We start from the raw sequence: 16,958 nt of genomic DNA, 5'->3' as shown, positions 1-16,958 counted from the left end.
GAATCGGACGAATAGGTATCGTTCGTGCGAGATCGTAAGGATTCAGCGCGTCCACGTTGCAAAACCACGCTACTTTACGCGCCCGCGAAATAATCGTGCCACCGACGTTGAGTAGTCAACATGGTTCCACGCGTCCACGCGCGACTTCTGTCAAACGATGCGGTCGCTCGGCCTGAGTATTGTTAGCGACGTGCGACGTAAGTATCACCGTGCACCAAGAAAGATCAGATACCGAGGCGAGCCAAGCCTTGGCGCGTCCGGTGTCGCTGATAAGTCGCTGGATTAAATCTACGTATCGCGAGAGTGTTTAATAAATTTTAGGCGATTCTCTCGTAACACGAAAAGGATACTTAGGAATGCTGAGTAGAAACTTGGTAAAATTTGATTTCGCAGGATTTAATTGAAAGATTTTTGACATTTTCGGTGATTCGTAAGATGCAAAGGATATTTAGAAATGCTGAGCAGCAAAATACTTTGGCTGATGGAAAAATCTGATTTCATAGGATTGAGTTAAAAGGTTTGTGAGCTTCTGGCTGATTTTTAAGGACGAATGGATATTTAGGGAAAAGTGTTGAGACGCTTGATAACATTTGTTTCTATGGGACTGACTACGAGTTGAAGTTTCCGACGAGAAAATTCGAGATTCTTTTCAAAATTGGTATTGCCAAGGTGTCTGAGTAAGGTGTTGAATTTTAGATAAATCTAGGGTTTTGAGTAGGACATTGGAAAAGTTCATGTTTTAAACATTAAGTTGATACAATAAGACAACTTGATAAAAGGATTCAGAGTATCTATACGTAAAAAGCTACTAACAGAAAGAACTCGAACCAATTGATAACCTATGACTGGTAAAACGCGCCAATTTTCGACTTGGGATTCTAATAATTTGAGATTTTAGGCAGTATATTATTATATACTATTATATATTGTTATATAGTGCCATATTATTATACCATAAATCTTAACAGTACGCTTTATCTTCTTCTTTTATCGAAGATGATATTTAAAAAACCTGAATAGAGCTTTGTCTGTAATCGAAAGAAGTAAAGTATTCAATAATATAGCAACGAGGTAATTAATTTGATAAGAGGATTTGAGACATCTATACATAGAGATCTGAAATGAGTGAGACAACTAATAATTCTAATCCGTGCTGTTAAGATCCGTATATATTTAGATAGATAAGATCGTTGTGATAGTTAGTAATGTTAAATATTACTTTGATAAAGTTTGCTTTCGAGAAATCGTGTCGTGATTATAACGAGGTACATAAATTAGGAAGTAACGGTACGCGAAATGTTGTCGATATGACAAATTTAAGCTACTTTTAGGTATGTATGTAGGTATGATAATGCAAATAAAGCTGGACTTTGTTAAATTACTGTTATTTGATTAAAATATGTTTGTACAATTAATTGCACCGTATTTTGTGGACGAAGTTACGATTATTAATTTATAACGACAAGTAGAAATTAATACAATAAACAAACACGTTCGCAAGAGATAACAGTTTCAGAATGAAATATCTGTTTCAACATACGTATCGCCTCGATAACGGTAACTGGCACTCGTTTTTCAATTTGCCTTGAATTTATATTTTAAAAATTGCCTTCTCCGTGCTCGCGCCAACACACGTGCGCTAAATATCGATTATTCTCATATGAATATTTTCCCTGGCGATTCACAAGTGTCATCAGCATACACAACCGTGGAAATGAATACATTATTATTTATACAGGTCTCGTCCGTTGAAAAGAAAGTTTTCATGGGAAATCACTGGAAGTTTTAAAGTCTGTCACGACTGTACTGGTTCTTCGGCGAAGGTTTACCAGCCACTTTTCTAATTACACAGCCAGCCCTCAATGACCACAGATGTCTTCAAGTTTATGGGGTCATGTCGAAAGGAGGACTCGATGGAATTCATCGGCTCTCATTGGAATGTGGTAAAGGCCGGAATGAAGGTCGAATAAGTCTCTCAACCGGTTGTCGCAATCTCCAGCTGGTCATGTTTCCAGTCTAATGGAGTTAGTAAGTGCATGCAAATCTTCGAATTGTGTTTTAAAGTGACGACAAATTTGAATAAAATCGCGTGACAAATACCTTAGAAAATGGATTAGCTAAATGGAACGTTTAAATGCTCTCTTTTCTTACTTTGAAACAGAAACGATCGCACTAATTGCAAAGTAAATTATCCTATTCATCAGGGAGTATTATACAAACCTTCTGATTTCAAAATTTGAAAATTTACTTGTTAAATTAGAAGTGCAGAGATAGCGACGAAATTTCCAGTTTGAGAAAACTGTACATGAAGCTAAACTTCAATATACTATATAAGTAGCCATATCTTTTTAAATTAACGAGGATGAATGTTTGATGAAATTTTAATGATAAAACTCGGGAAACTTCTTATTTTCTCGAGGAGTTGTTAGTTTACTTATTATAAAATTATTAATTGGTGATACTAAGCAGATCGTTTTTTCCTGTTTTAAAACTCCTCAAAGGAGATTCCTTCGGACAATTATCGATTTCCCTTCGGGAACTTGTCAGTGTCTTTAACGTTAAAACTTCCTTATTTTATTGAGACGACGTCGAGAATACGCGATTATAAGTTTTAAACGGAAGTTTCACCGTGACTCCTGTCGAAATGCAGAAATCGGGGGCAATCTACGCCGGCGTCGACCCACTTGCACCTAAAATTTATTACTCGCATCTGAACCCTATCATCCTCGATCTGTGAAATAGCTTTTCTTCTTTCTTGCGATCCTTATCTCCGTCTGTACCGGCTACGTCAGCATTTTCTGTCTGACAATCTTATTTATCTCAACACTACGGTTACACTTTGTCGCCGCAGTAACAATACCGCAACGATTAATACGTATAATATCTTAAATTCAGTAAATATATAGCCTCCTCAGTCGAAACAATTCTTTGCACTCTTTGAAAAACTGTCGCTTTCAGAGTAAGAGAAGAAAGCTGTGCTACATTTATTAAATTAATATAGTTTTATTTTACTTGTTGCGATAACGAACATATACTGATAAATATGAGGAAAATATAACAATTATATTTAACAGACTAACATTTTTAAAGTAAAAAGAAAACAAATTACCAATCTAAAAATATCAGGTGATATTCCAGTTACATATTGTTAGGATATTAGATATAGATCACATTTTACGTAGAAATTAAAAAGGATAAAAAATTAATATTCTTAGCGGTAACAAATTACATAAATTAGAGAGGAATTTTTACTGAGCATTTCTTAAAAAACTTGTTTCAGCCGGTTTGTTATGCAAACGAGCAGGGGTTTTGTATAGTCGGCTCGTATTGGAAGCTCCCTTGCGAATTAGTCTGAAAACACTTGCTCGAACAGAACGAACTGTCAAGCGAAGCACGTATGTCCCCTAATTACACGCACGGGACGCGTGCATACGCCATTTCGAACAAGTCCGAGGCTCTGGTACATCGGTTCGTTACGCACCGGATCGAGCTACAATTTACGTAGTCGTTTACCATGTTCCAGCACGCATGTACGCGTTAATCGTGACTTATTCCAATTCTTCAATTGTCCTCGTGTCAACGCTGCAAATCTGTTTCGTTTCGATCTATTCTTTTACCGCCATTCTACCGAAAAAGAGAAATCAAAAATCAAATTCGAAGCTAAAATATAATACGTAGAAATTACTTGCGGAATTAAGATTTATTTTCAATGATCGTATTAAGTTTCCAATTAAATCTATATACATTTTCCAACGGTTATGTAAATTCATTCTTCCGAATTTGTAAATACCGTTATCTCTAGTTCTTGTTCGGTGTGCTTCTTTAGTGATTCTGTAGTCTTCTCGTTAGATTTCAATTTTCAAAGTCAATATTAATTTGTACTAATATTTGCGTGAGATATAAATTCCTAATTTATTATAATTCCTTTGTTATTTTAATCGCTATTTTAGACACAGACAATGTGGTATTTCTAACATTTACTTTCCATTCACGATATCCACCTACCAATTTAAAATCATGAAGAAGCATTCCGGATGCATCAATCCAGTGACTGATTTTTCGTATAATTTTTCGATGACGTAGATTCCAATTAAAAATCAGTTCGCTGTACGTATATTTAACGGGAGGAAAGTGAGATCGGATAAAAGAAAGTTTGTTACGCATAAGCGTGATATCCAGTGTATCGCCTGTTGTTCTTTTCACCGTGACCACTTTCTTCTGTTTAATTTGAGTGTCACGCCTTTGAGCACCGCGTCAGTCGATGTAATAACTCGAACACCGGGAAGATGTGCTTACCTCGCGTAATTATTAGAAGTTGTTAACAGAAGCGTCTACTACCGCGTATAAATGATTCCTGTAATGTTTCGAAGTTCACACGTATGACTGAACATGGTTGGTTTACGAGACATTTTGGGCAATTGCGTGTCACATTAAATTAGGGGAATTTGCACAGTCATTCAATGCGATGGATCGAATTGATGTTTGGAGCAGTGATGTGAGTTAATCGTGATTTCATCTAATCAGGCTTGGATAAACTTGCTTATATTTGCTTCTGCTTAACGATGCTTGTTCATGATAAATTGGCCGCGTACCGTCTAAACTTTACACGCTTCCGAGGAGCATTGATCGTAATTTATCGCAACGTTGAACGATTGGCTTCCGCCTGTATAAGTTATTAAGAAATATCCGAGACTTCGAAGCCTCGTAGTGGTCACTGAGTGGAGTAGAAAATTTTGTTTAATCAACATAGTATTTGGAATGGTATAGTATTTCGTGATGGTCGAGAAAATTATGTTTATTAAACATTTCTTCTCGAAGATACTATATTTTACAATAAAAATAGGTATTGATTTTGATTGAATATTTTTTACGATTTTTATATCGATTAACCTTTTTATATTTGTCACGAAGAATACTAAAAACTTTTACAATTTCACGCCATCAATTTTTAACACTTAATGTTATCAATATATATATATAATTTGAAAATTTACTTTATTTATTTGTTGTCCGTACACTATCTTATTTCATTTCTATATGATTGTACCGATCAAGTAGCTCAATTATGTTAATCATGATTTTTTAATTTTCAAATAAACGTAAGGAATTCTGATCTGATTTCAGTAAGCTTTTTTTTTCAAGAGCAAAGAAGACTGCGATGTATGAAAAATTAATTATATATTTGACTTACCGTATGCATACCTAGCTATTATGTACTCGTTAATTATAAAAATATCTGCTCAAGCTGTACTAAGATTGCAATTACGAAGTCGTTTCTTGTGCTTGAACGAGTTAACGCTGCAGGCGACGACTCGAGCTTCTCGTGGCACGGTCTGATTAGGCTTGCTTATGCTTCATTAAATTTAGCAATCGCAGCTCGAAGGCAAATTACGTTAGTCTATATACGGCTTTCAGAGGCTGCGAAATTTTCTCTTTCATCGGTGTTCACCTATTTCCATGTGCGTCGCTTAATCAACCGTTTAATCGTGGCAACCAGTTTCATATTCGCCATTCACCTTCTATTGAGCTGTCCGGAAAGCTACTAACGAAATTTAAGAGCAATTTAAATTAAGATCTACTTTTATAGAGTTGAATAACATATGGCCAGAACTAATTATATTTCCGATATTAAATATCAATTTAAATAATTAAAAATTCTTAATTAAAATTAAATTAAATTAGCAAGTACTTGAGTTTTTAAATAATTATTTCAATTTCGGCAAATATCGAAACTGCAGCGCTAAAGCACTTAAATTCAGCAACAGCAATATTAACCACGTCGGTATTTGAATATTTCAAGATAGCATAAGCTACTTTTCAAGCAAATTACAAGAACAAACGCGGTAATATGCAAGCATGAATGATCTATATCACGTAAAACATTCATTAAGGTTTGGTGGTTGACGTTACATCCATGCATGCAGGCAAAACAACTCTATACGGTATGATTCATTATGCTGCAAATGTTTGTCTGTTGCCTAATTCCACCGCAATTTGATTACTATTCGCGAACTTGAGTTTCCTTCGCTTCAGCATGAATGTGCAAAGCCGTTTGCTCTCCTTCTATTTGCCAGACACTGAAAATCAAGCTTTCTCATTTTTAAACCGCCAGATAAATGAGTTTAGTAAACATAAATGAAGATCACGGGGTAAAAACACGATAAATCACATTTTTTATTTTTTACAGAGGAACAATTTAAAAATTCGATATGTCAACCAATTTTATACAACAAGAGCTATTCTTTTATTTGATATTAGGATGAAATATATGCTTTTGTTATCCATATATCGATCGTCATTGAATAGCATGCATTAGCATGAATTGACATTGAATAGCAATTTTTTTACAAAATTTCGTGGATTTGTAAAGATGGCAAATTATTTTACTTATATTAATTACTTTCCAAAATTTAGGCTTTAAATTCTGGTTATGGAAGATTAAAGTTTCTCCCCGTTTAGTCGCGAAGTCACCTTTGGGCCATCCTTACATATAATTAGATATGAGTTTGACGAAAAAATCAAAGACGCGTGATATTCAAGTTTGAGATAAATTTGTCGCAAATATCCTAACTGAAGCGAAATGTTGGCATAGTTGTTAATCAAACACGCTGTAATTGACACCAGTAATTTGCAGCATCTTGAGAAGCATGCGACGCTTCTCGTCACACGGAAAGCTATGGCCGCGAGCGTCTGTTCAAGTTGTCGTAACTTCGTCGTCGTTATTAACTCGCGTTAAGGTAGACATACATGACGATATTATCGTAACATGTTCAACACTTAGTGGTTTGTTAGAAAAATAATTTTTAATTGCTTCAAGATGAACACAAAAGTGAAAGGAAATTTTTACGAAATAGGAGACATTGTATTCAACGATTAAGTTTCACTAACGATTATACCTCGTTCCAGTTGAAATTTTCCAAAAACCTTGGCTTTTTTACATGGCACTATCATGGCGTTATGAAGCGTAAGAGGTAAACCTATGAAACTTACCCTTTTCTCACAATCTTGGGATCTTCTCCTCTACTATTACCATAAAACTATCAATTTTATGAAATTTTTACGCGCCATCGTCGCGGTGTTATAAAGCAAACTTAGTAAACTCACAAAAGTCCCTCTTTTTCTGAAAATCTTGGGATTCTTCTCGTTACAATTTTCATAAAATTAACAATTTTTAAAATTTTATACACGTCGTCGTCATGGTGTCATAAAGTAAAAGAACTGAACACACAAAACTCTGTCCTCTCATTAATCCCGCACCTTCGACGAAACTCTAAAAGATCTTGGGTTATTTTCCCAAACATGTTGATCATATCCGCGGCCAGAGAGTACTGGGACCATTGACGAAAATTTGTTCGAAGGAGAACAGCAGTGATAACAACGCAAATCCTAATATGTTTACGCACGTATGAGGAACCATCAGGTGCGTGGCCAGATAACGCTTAGGTGCATTCCCATGGAGGAACAATACGGATCCACGGGTTGCGGAAGCAGTGTGGAGGGGGTTGCGAAGGTGTGGGGGAGGATAAGTGAGAAGGGGCGCACGCACACACAGCGTGTAACCGGCCTTTGTGCCAACTGAGATCCTGTAGATGGAACATTGAGCCGACAATACGTCTGCTAAACCTTACGTAACGCGATCTCCTTGTCCCTATCTGTGTTTACGCATGTGCGCGTGGAGAACGGAAGTTAAGCTCTCGCACGGTGTTACGCGAGCTTTTCCTCCCCTCGCGTATCGCCAGCTATACGTGCGGATAAATTAATCGATGTACATTCGACGTGGAATAGCCGGATTATGGAATGGCTGCGATGGGAATTGTAGCGGTGAACGTGCCGGAGGAAGAGCGAAATTTGAAATGGATATTGGTTACGACTTTTTGAAGGCGCGTTTGCCGAATGATATGGGGATGATTTACTGTAGTGCAGATCGCAAACTGGAGTACCGGATGTTTAGTTAACGTTACATGTGGAATAATTGAATTATGAAACTGAATTACGACAAGGAGAATGTGTAGTTTAAAAGAAACATTGGTTACGATTTTTTAATATTCTTGCAGTTCGGCTTTGTAATGTAATTTGGGGATGATTTAATGTTATCATTGTTACAATATTTAGTGTTATTAGATACGTTTCTCTTGATTCGTTTATAATGAAATGTAGTAATTTATTCATTATAAAAACTAGCTTGCATATCTACAACATATGTTGCAAAAATTTCTCATCCCCTTTCGATGTTATATTTTTTCATATTAAAATTAAATTGGTGGAGAAGACGGAACGGAATATTACGGTAATCGCGCCTGTGGTAAATTTTCGACCTCTTCTTTTGGTAATTTTTTTTTTTTTCACACAACGATTGCAAGAAACACCAGCCGAAATTGAATTCGTAACAGCAACATACATTCGTGAAATAGCGTTCACAATGAGAATTGATAGAATTCATTAAAATGTAGGATTGGAACAGGCTTGCCCAGGAGCTAAGCACGAGAGCCCTTAAATTTTCAAACCAATTTACCGTGCTATCCTACAGCGAAACCAGCCCACCGTTTCCGACATTTCACGAGGATTTATTATACCAAACATAGTTTAACTTAGGCGATTTCAATAGTTCACCAGGATTTCAGCCGTCGGGACGTAGGTAGACAAACCTTTATGATCTTCTTCTACTTTTGCGGAACATATCATCTTTCTGAATCCTGGTAATCCCTAAATTTCAAGAGAATTTGTTCTATCAGAAGGGGGAAAACATGCCCTCGTATCCCTCACGCTAATCAAAATTCCTTTCATTAATCATATAACCATCGTAAAATTATCGTAAAATCTATCAGATACATTTTTGATCTCCTTGTTCTTGTAGTATTCTTGAATGTACAGTAAGGGACAAAAATAGGCGGGCAGATAGCGAAAGTAGATAGCGAAAGTAGATGTCGATGCGGTGTAATCGAACTAGTACCAGTGTAATATATTGAAGTTTCATTTATTACCGTGGGTAGGAAAAATATTTGTACGTATCTTTATTTTCCAGCAAAGCCATTTTATTAGCAGTCCTTACATTTCATGTTCATAGTATCAATTTTTTGTAATCATATAAAAGTACTACTAGGTGAGACGAAATTTAATATATTTGAACCTCATTTATTGGTATATAAGTGCTAGGATAAATACAGTGGTGGATAAATATTATTTGCAGCCACTATACATATACATATATCTGCATAATACATAGATAATTTAGTAAATAATTGAAATTGATATTTATATTATATTGCATTGACATTGATATTTACAATTTCTTTGTAAACGAGGTATATTTAATCAATCTCCATTGATACCTATTTCCATTACCTACCCACTTATTTTTGTCTCCGGCTGTACGTATAGAGCAATTGACGGGTCGATATGGTTCGCTACTTGCAGCTATTTGCAACAAATATTTATAAAGTTTATTTGTAAATTTTGTTAGCGTCAGAAGTCGACATTTTTAATGGAAACGTAATAGACTTGAAACGGATAAATCATAAAAGCATTCTAAATTTTCTAAACAATTTTTGGTAATTTTCGAACATCGAGTATATCGATGCTCTTCGAATGTATAAAAAATCAAGCAGAAGTTAGAATTTAACGTTTGGACGTTTAAAGCTTGGTTATTATTACGACAAATAAAAGAAAGAAACTTCTGCCGGAGTCTGAAGTGACGGTCCTTTTTGTACGTTAACAACAGAAATGAAGTTTCGAAGAAAATTCATTTAACTGGGCAAACTACGTTCGAACGAAACCAAAGGGAAAAGGAAAGGGCATTTTCAAGGAACTGTGGTTTTACAAAGAGTACGAGACTAATGAAAAGGAAGACACAGTGTGCCAGATATTCCGCGAACTTTCCCCATTATCTCGCGGGGATATCCCTGTGCTTAAAGCAAAGTAGGTGGCGGATAAAGTGACAGCAATGTGCAGTACGTGCACGCTACGCTAAAGACACTTGAGTGCACGCATTCGAAGCACTAGACTTCCTATGTGCTGTTACTAAGGCTTCTCTGTCTGATATTTGTCTCTTCGAACTCTAACGTATTCACCCTAACGTATGATAATCCCATAAAGGGGATCTGACGTCTTAGAAATACGACTGTACGTCGTTAATTACCATCGTACTTCCGTGGTTCTATTAGTTACGGTTCCATTATTTTCTAATCTTTTTAGTTGAACTGAATCCTATATTATTCCTTTGTAGCTAAAATTTCTGTTTCAAACATTATTTATTTACATCCATTTGTGCAAGAAGTCCTCATACATACATGTACATCATAATCATTTCTTTGTATATAAGGGAATGAGATTGTTATAGGTGTGAATATAATATGATATAAAGTATTAATAACTGTGCAATAAAATTGTGTAGTATTGTACCTGGATAACAATGGTCTTTTTATATTAATATTTTCTATGTTTGAAACGAATATGTGTGTATGAAAATTGCTACTCTTAATGATTGAAAGCAATTAATGCCCTGAAAGTGAGATTATAATATCAATGAATCGAATACTGTCGTAAAAAGGCCACTGAAAAATAATGTGTCAGTAATATTCAATGTGGATAATGAAGGAAGTTGCTCGGTTGTCTAGCGCGTCCACAACCGAAACAAGTATTCGTTGAAATGCACATTAGAGACACCTGAATCAGGCTATTACACGCGAAATGTCGCCATTGTCACTTCCGCGTTTTAACATTCGCGTTTATTCTCTTCGTAAGTCTCCGCGGTGTTGTGTTTACACGGCGCAAAGAGCGTAATTCCCTCGTGTTCACTCCATTTTCGGGTAATATTGGAATTTTATGTGGTAAATAAATATTCGTTAAGAAGGCCTCCTGTTCGTTATGATAACACGCAAGTTTATCATACGTATTTGCATCGTAAATTCGTATGGGTCATTAAATTTGCAAATATTAGCATCTATCGAGCATGAATCCGAGACAATAAAATGTGATACACAGTTTTGAGAATTTTATTTAAGAACATTAAATTTTTATTAGAATTGAAAATTTCATTAACTTAAAATTAATCGTCAGTTAAAATTTCTTTGGAAATAATAACGTAGCGATTTCAAACTAAAGTTTTTCAATTTATAATTAATTTTCATAATTAAAGTTTCTACATTTCTAGAAACTAATCTATTGATCCCTATGTCAATCACAAATTACTTTCCTCAGGAATAAAAATTTCTTAACGGTAAATTAACTGACAATTAAAATTTTTTCGCGAACCAAACTCTATTAATTCTAGATTAAATGACAAGCTAGAAAAATATTAAAAAGATACAAAATTCAAATAATACAAAAAAAAAAAAAAAAAGAAAAGGGAAAGGCGAGGCATATGAAGATATCGAAGAGAAATACCTGAATCGATAATCGTGAATCCGCCAACGAATGAAACAAAAGATTCGATCATCGTTGAACAACTCGTGGAATCCGGTTGTCCTTCTAATTCTACGATTCTTGCTCAATCACGTTCCAACGTGTCGATTTACCTTCTAAACGGCCGCGACACATCAAGACGGTACCTCCAAATTCCGTTCACGATCCCTTGGCAAGACAAAGATGAACGAGCTAGATCAACGAGCAAACCAGAAAGGCACCACCCCTCCATCATGCATTATGTAAAATAACGTATTAATAACACACAGTTTCCGAGCGGATTTTAAAGCATATGCTAATCAAGCAAGACGTTCTTCTGGCGTCTCAATGTTTTATGCGTAATACATTATAAGGTATCGTAGAATATACAGTGATTTCTTGGAAACAACGTGAATTCTGCCATCTTTGTCATTTGTGGAAATTTTGAAGAAATCTTGTAGTTTTTTTTTTTCTAATATAAATTCTGTATATGTGTATATCATTTTTTCATTTTTCTTTGTGGAAGATATTTGGATTTTATTAATCGACTATCTCCCGAAACATTTTCGTCACGAGGAATCTTCAGGTTTAGAGTCGAGTCTCGAGTATTCAAATCGCTGTCGCGATGCGTTTTATTGTCCCTGTAAAACGAGACACCCACAACTGAGAGATTGCGATGTTTCTAATGGAGACCGTAAAGCAGAGATATTTAATGGAGCAAGGGAAAAAATGGAAGGGGGTAGAAACGAAAATCTCGTATGGAGATTTTAGCGAGGGACGAGATATTAGACTTTCCGACGGGTATTTTTATTGTCCCGAATCTCCTGACGTTTCGAAAATGTACGCAGGGAGATCAAATTAATAAAATAATAAATAATAAAATAATGAGTATCTATGTGAAAAAGTTCTTCGTATTTTAATATCATTACATTCCAAGTATTATTTCAGCTACCCTATTGTCTCAATGTCCAACATGACGAACACTAATAAAAAATCCAATCGTTGGAAAAATCACAATTTTTATTACCTAAACTCGTAAAAAATTAGAACATGATAACGAGAAGAAGACGAAATGATAGCGATTATCACAATTTCCTAAACGGATTTAAACAAATCTCTTGGAGGTTTAATCCCCTTTACGTTGTAAGCTTTCATGGATCCTCAGTTTGCTTTATCTATCACTGATATGACAAACTGTTTATTTAAATAATTCGGAAGAATGTTCGATGGAGAAATTTTAATCTTACACTTTTAATGTCCGTCTAATTGCGGCTGTTACCGCAGGATGTGCATCAACGTGAAAAAGCTTTCGATCCGATTACCTCGACCGTCTCTTGTCTCGCGTTTCTCTTCTCGCGTCGTATGGAAGCTTATGTTCTCCCTTCGAGGAGACAGACATGTAAACGCATACATAAACATATGTATGTATACGTGCTACTTGGATTTTTCGACAACGACGACGAGGTGTAAGATCGATTCAACACATTCCCATGTCTTGTGTTTCTTTATCTTTAAACTTCTGCTCGCTCCATTAGCACGGATATTTTCAATATTTGTGGAAAGACGTTTTTAATTTGGGAAGATTGACAGGATGACTGGAAAATCGAGGTTTTTGATATGGACGGAAAGAAAATATAGAGGAAAGAAAAAAGAAAGAAAATTGGATTAATAATATTTTTCTGTAATTTAATTACAATTCAGCTGATTTTTTTCTCTACGTAAAATTGTCAGATCATAAAAATTATTTCTCTAAAAACTCCATAATAGTATTATTAAGAACGGTTTACTGTGAAAGTGGTGTGAGTCCACTTTCCTTTGTTTTGAAATATTAAAATGTTTGGTTCGTCCATGTTTCTCCGTGTTTAAGTAAACGTAAATTCATTATGCAAATAGGTTTTTTAAGAATTAAGTAAATCAATATCTTTCTTTAAGGTCATGAATGGATCTACACAACTTTCAAAATTAGTGAATCGTATAATTAATTAAATTTTAAGTATGCAAAATTTATTCTTTATGCTTTAATCCAGCTTTGTTTATAGATAAAAAGAGGGAAAACAAAGTACTGTTATTCCATTTTAATATAATTTACGTATTTATTGTAACAGCATACTCGCGAGATTAATATTAGGTACATTCTACATATCTTGAAAGTGGAAGTGTATTGAAATGTTCATAATGTACGGAAAGTGGGAAAGACGATAACTGCATCATATTCTTACATTTTATCACACTGTACACATATATTTCAATTATTATAATTTATTATCAACGTAATTCTTTCTCTAAATAATCAATTGGTAAAGTTTAGATCTTCGTTAAAGTGTCAAGTAAATAAGTTAAGTTTCTCGATATAAAACGAAGTTTTTATTGTATTGGAAGTGTTATTGAGTTATTCGAAATAAGTGTCAATATAACACTCTCTTCAATCTTAAGTTTGCACTTCGATAACAACCCGATATAAACGTAAAACTACTATTAATTTAATGATACTTTAAACGTAATAATTTACTAGTTTATTACTGAATTGCATTTAAACAACTTGTTTACATCCTCACATGCAATGTTATGCGGGATAGAATTACATTCGCTATCATTTGTTTTTCATTATTGGTGTTTCGATCATTTGGACAAGCTACAGATTACAGGAAATGAATTTACACCGTTTCCAAAATAAATCACTACGCAATTCTATTTAATAATGAAATTTCAATTGATTAATACAGACAAATATTTCAATATTTAAATTATGAATTGTTTATAAATAAATCGATCACACTAAGGTATACATAAATTTAGCGTTTTCTCAACTTTTACAAAAAATGCACTTTTATCGCTTTCAAAATAAACGGGTCTAATTCTTCAATTATCGTAGAACAGTGTAGTCAAAATTCGTATAAAAATTCAAAGCAGCAAAAGACAAAATAAACTATAAACTATATTATCATAAAGGTATCACTGTTCGCAATAGCAGCGCTTCGAAAGTCACAGAACTACCCGTTAGATAACCAGTAACCCTTGTTTCACCGAATGATTCTCCATCCGGTTGGTCGTAAGGAAGACGATGAAACGCATTCTTATGCGTTTCTGTACGTTTCGAGGAACACGGGGGAAACACGGGTGCGCCTTTTGTTCATGAGATCGAGAGGAAGGTTTCAATAACGTTAGCCTAGGGGCCCGTCTCCGTTCAGACGCGAATAAATTTCATCGGCCAACTACTGTATCCATTACTTTCCTCTTATCGACGTGGGTTTCTTCGCGTCGTGAAAGAGCACGGCACGTGACCGTTCACATGGGCCTCTGACGTCGCCGAAAAGTAAATAAGCCGTAAAATATCGTGGAGCGAAGCTTGCACCGCCTAGAAACTACCCTTGGAACTGTACACCGGAGTGGAGGTATACAGCGCGTGGAAAGGGATGGCATCTGGCTGGATTTCGTTCGTGAGGGTCGAGCTTTCGCTTTCGACGAGGCGATTTTCACGGTATCTATCACGCAACCTGTCAAACCCACGTGGAATAAATGTAGATCGTAAGACTCGAGCGTCTTGATGCCTGCTGGGAGTGCTAACACTACGATACTGTTCTCACGAGTCGTGCTAACGACGTGTGAGTATAATTTTTCAGAGGAGAAATTTGATTTTAAAGACGTTTCATAGCACCATACAAAAATTTACGACCAGAAGAAATTTCTAACTTTATATTCGAGAAGCGATATATCCAACGGAACTTTAAATAAAGCTGGGTATAGGAGCGCAATAAGTGGAAGAAAATAATGTAATACACGAACATTATATAGTTGTATAATATTGATATTTGGAATATAAAATGAAAAATCTACCTGCCTGGAAATTTTTACCACTATGTATATGTATATATGATATCGTGCAGCGTTTGAATGTTCTAAGCTTCCAATTCTTTTTTAAATTTTATATTTGAATTTCGATCCTTCGAACTTGATTTTGCAGACATTCTGATTCAATTTTTGGCTACATTGTGTGATGGTTTAATGTCGTAAGATTTTGATTCTTTCTTAAATTTTAAATTTATGTTTCCGATTCTTTATTTAACATTATATGTCGGAACTTTTCGTTTAAGATTGGATTTTGATGTAACGAATGATTAACGCAGGGAATTTGTAACGAATGAATTGATGAATGTGTTAATAGTAGATGACGAATGTTGCTAATTTAATTCCAAGTAATAAAAACTTTATGTTTGAATATGAATGACTAATTAGAAACGTGTTAAGCTATTAGCCAAAAATGAAATGTGCGATTTGTAATAAATGAATATCAAACAACATGTGTATTCTAGGGTTAAGGAAATTATATGTTTTAAGCAACAAACTTTGTTTCTTATTAATCTAAGAGTTTCGCACGATATCGTAGATCGATATCTTAAGAAAAACCATTATTTCAATGATAAAGTAAAGAGAGGCGATAAGATACACGCGATATAGCGCGACGATAAGATAGAAACTATATTATTTGCGATCGATAACGGATATATTTCACGGACTGTAAATGCATATAATATATCGAAGTCCCATTTGCATTTTATATGCATCACTTGTTTCGCTGGATGCCAATCTGAAAGTTAAAGTGGCGTACGAGTATGCTTTTTTGTATTGTTTGTTTAATCCTTATACAATAAACCTTTGATAATGGAATATTTGATATAACCCCGGGATTTCCCGATGGGGCCGTTATACGTGAAGTTTTTCTATAAATGGAAAATATTTGAAAGCATCAATCTTGTTTAATTGTACAGGGAGATACTTTATGTTCTTTCTATAAATAACCAAAAAAAGGGATAAAGAGAGAAAGAGCAGATGAATTTATTAAAACGTATTCAACACTCGCAAAAATGAGATTTCCTTGAAAAATAATATTTCATTAAATTGCTGTATATCCCGGCGCCTCTGCTAACTGAAATCCAACTCGCGATATTATTTAGTTTATTAATAAATAGCTAATAACTCGAATACGTAAAACCGTTTCGTTATGCCGGAGTATTCTTTAATTAATACAGGTAACGTGCACGCGAGTTTCTCGTTTTGTAAATTTAATTACGCCGGCATTCGCGGCCATAAATTAAAATTCTTCCCCTGGCTGAAAATTCATTCCCTTGACTCTTCCCGATTAATATATTACTATGTTGAAAAATATACATAAGACATCGCAACCGCTCTTATCAGCATGCTCGTTTTAATTAAGAAATACAATTCCCCTAGCCCGCCGTGTATAATTCCTCCCTTCCTTCGATAAATAGTATCACGCGATGTGTCAGTGACTGTACACGCCGATGATGAAATCTTGAACGTTTATAGACGTCTACTTATCAGGCTGTTGAGAGAAAAACGATCACAAGGTAGGTGCAATGTGATTCCCCCGAGTAACAGAGTCTTTATTGCCGCGTAAAATATCAAGACCATGTTGTCTAGAACTGACAATTCGGCCGCGAAGTATTTAGCACGACCACGGGGAACTCAAGCTGTGTGTCTTATTGCTTGAGTTAGTTCATGGTACGTCTGGGGTCTTAAGTGCCCTCGTGTTTCTTGGTTACATGGCAGCATGTTGAATC

General features: G+C 35.1%; 2 long non-coding RNA genes across 2 annotated transcripts in view; both read left to right on the top strand.

Moving 5' to 3' along the window:
- LOC126873313 (uncharacterized) overlaps positions 1 to 16,958 on the top strand; it is a 245,898-nt gene that overhangs the window by 181,409 nt on the left and 47,531 nt on the right. The window lies entirely within an intron of this gene.
- LOC126873314 (uncharacterized) lies at positions 83 to 11,099 on the top strand. The gene is made up of 3 exons (XR_007692366.1): positions 83 to 197; positions 1,739 to 2,028; positions 3,281 to 11,099. It is a non-coding gene; the product is annotated as an uncharacterized LOC126873314 (long non-coding RNA).

The sequence above is a fragment of the Bombus huntii genome, chromosome 14 (genome assembly GCF_024542735.1).
Source record: "Bombus huntii isolate Logan2020A chromosome 14, iyBomHunt1.1, whole genome shotgun sequence".
NCBI classification, from domain to species: Eukaryota; Metazoa; Arthropoda; class Insecta; order Hymenoptera; family Apidae; genus Bombus; species Bombus huntii.
Note: the sequence above shows the minus strand (reverse complement) of the source record. Positions and strands in the feature narration are given on the sequence as shown.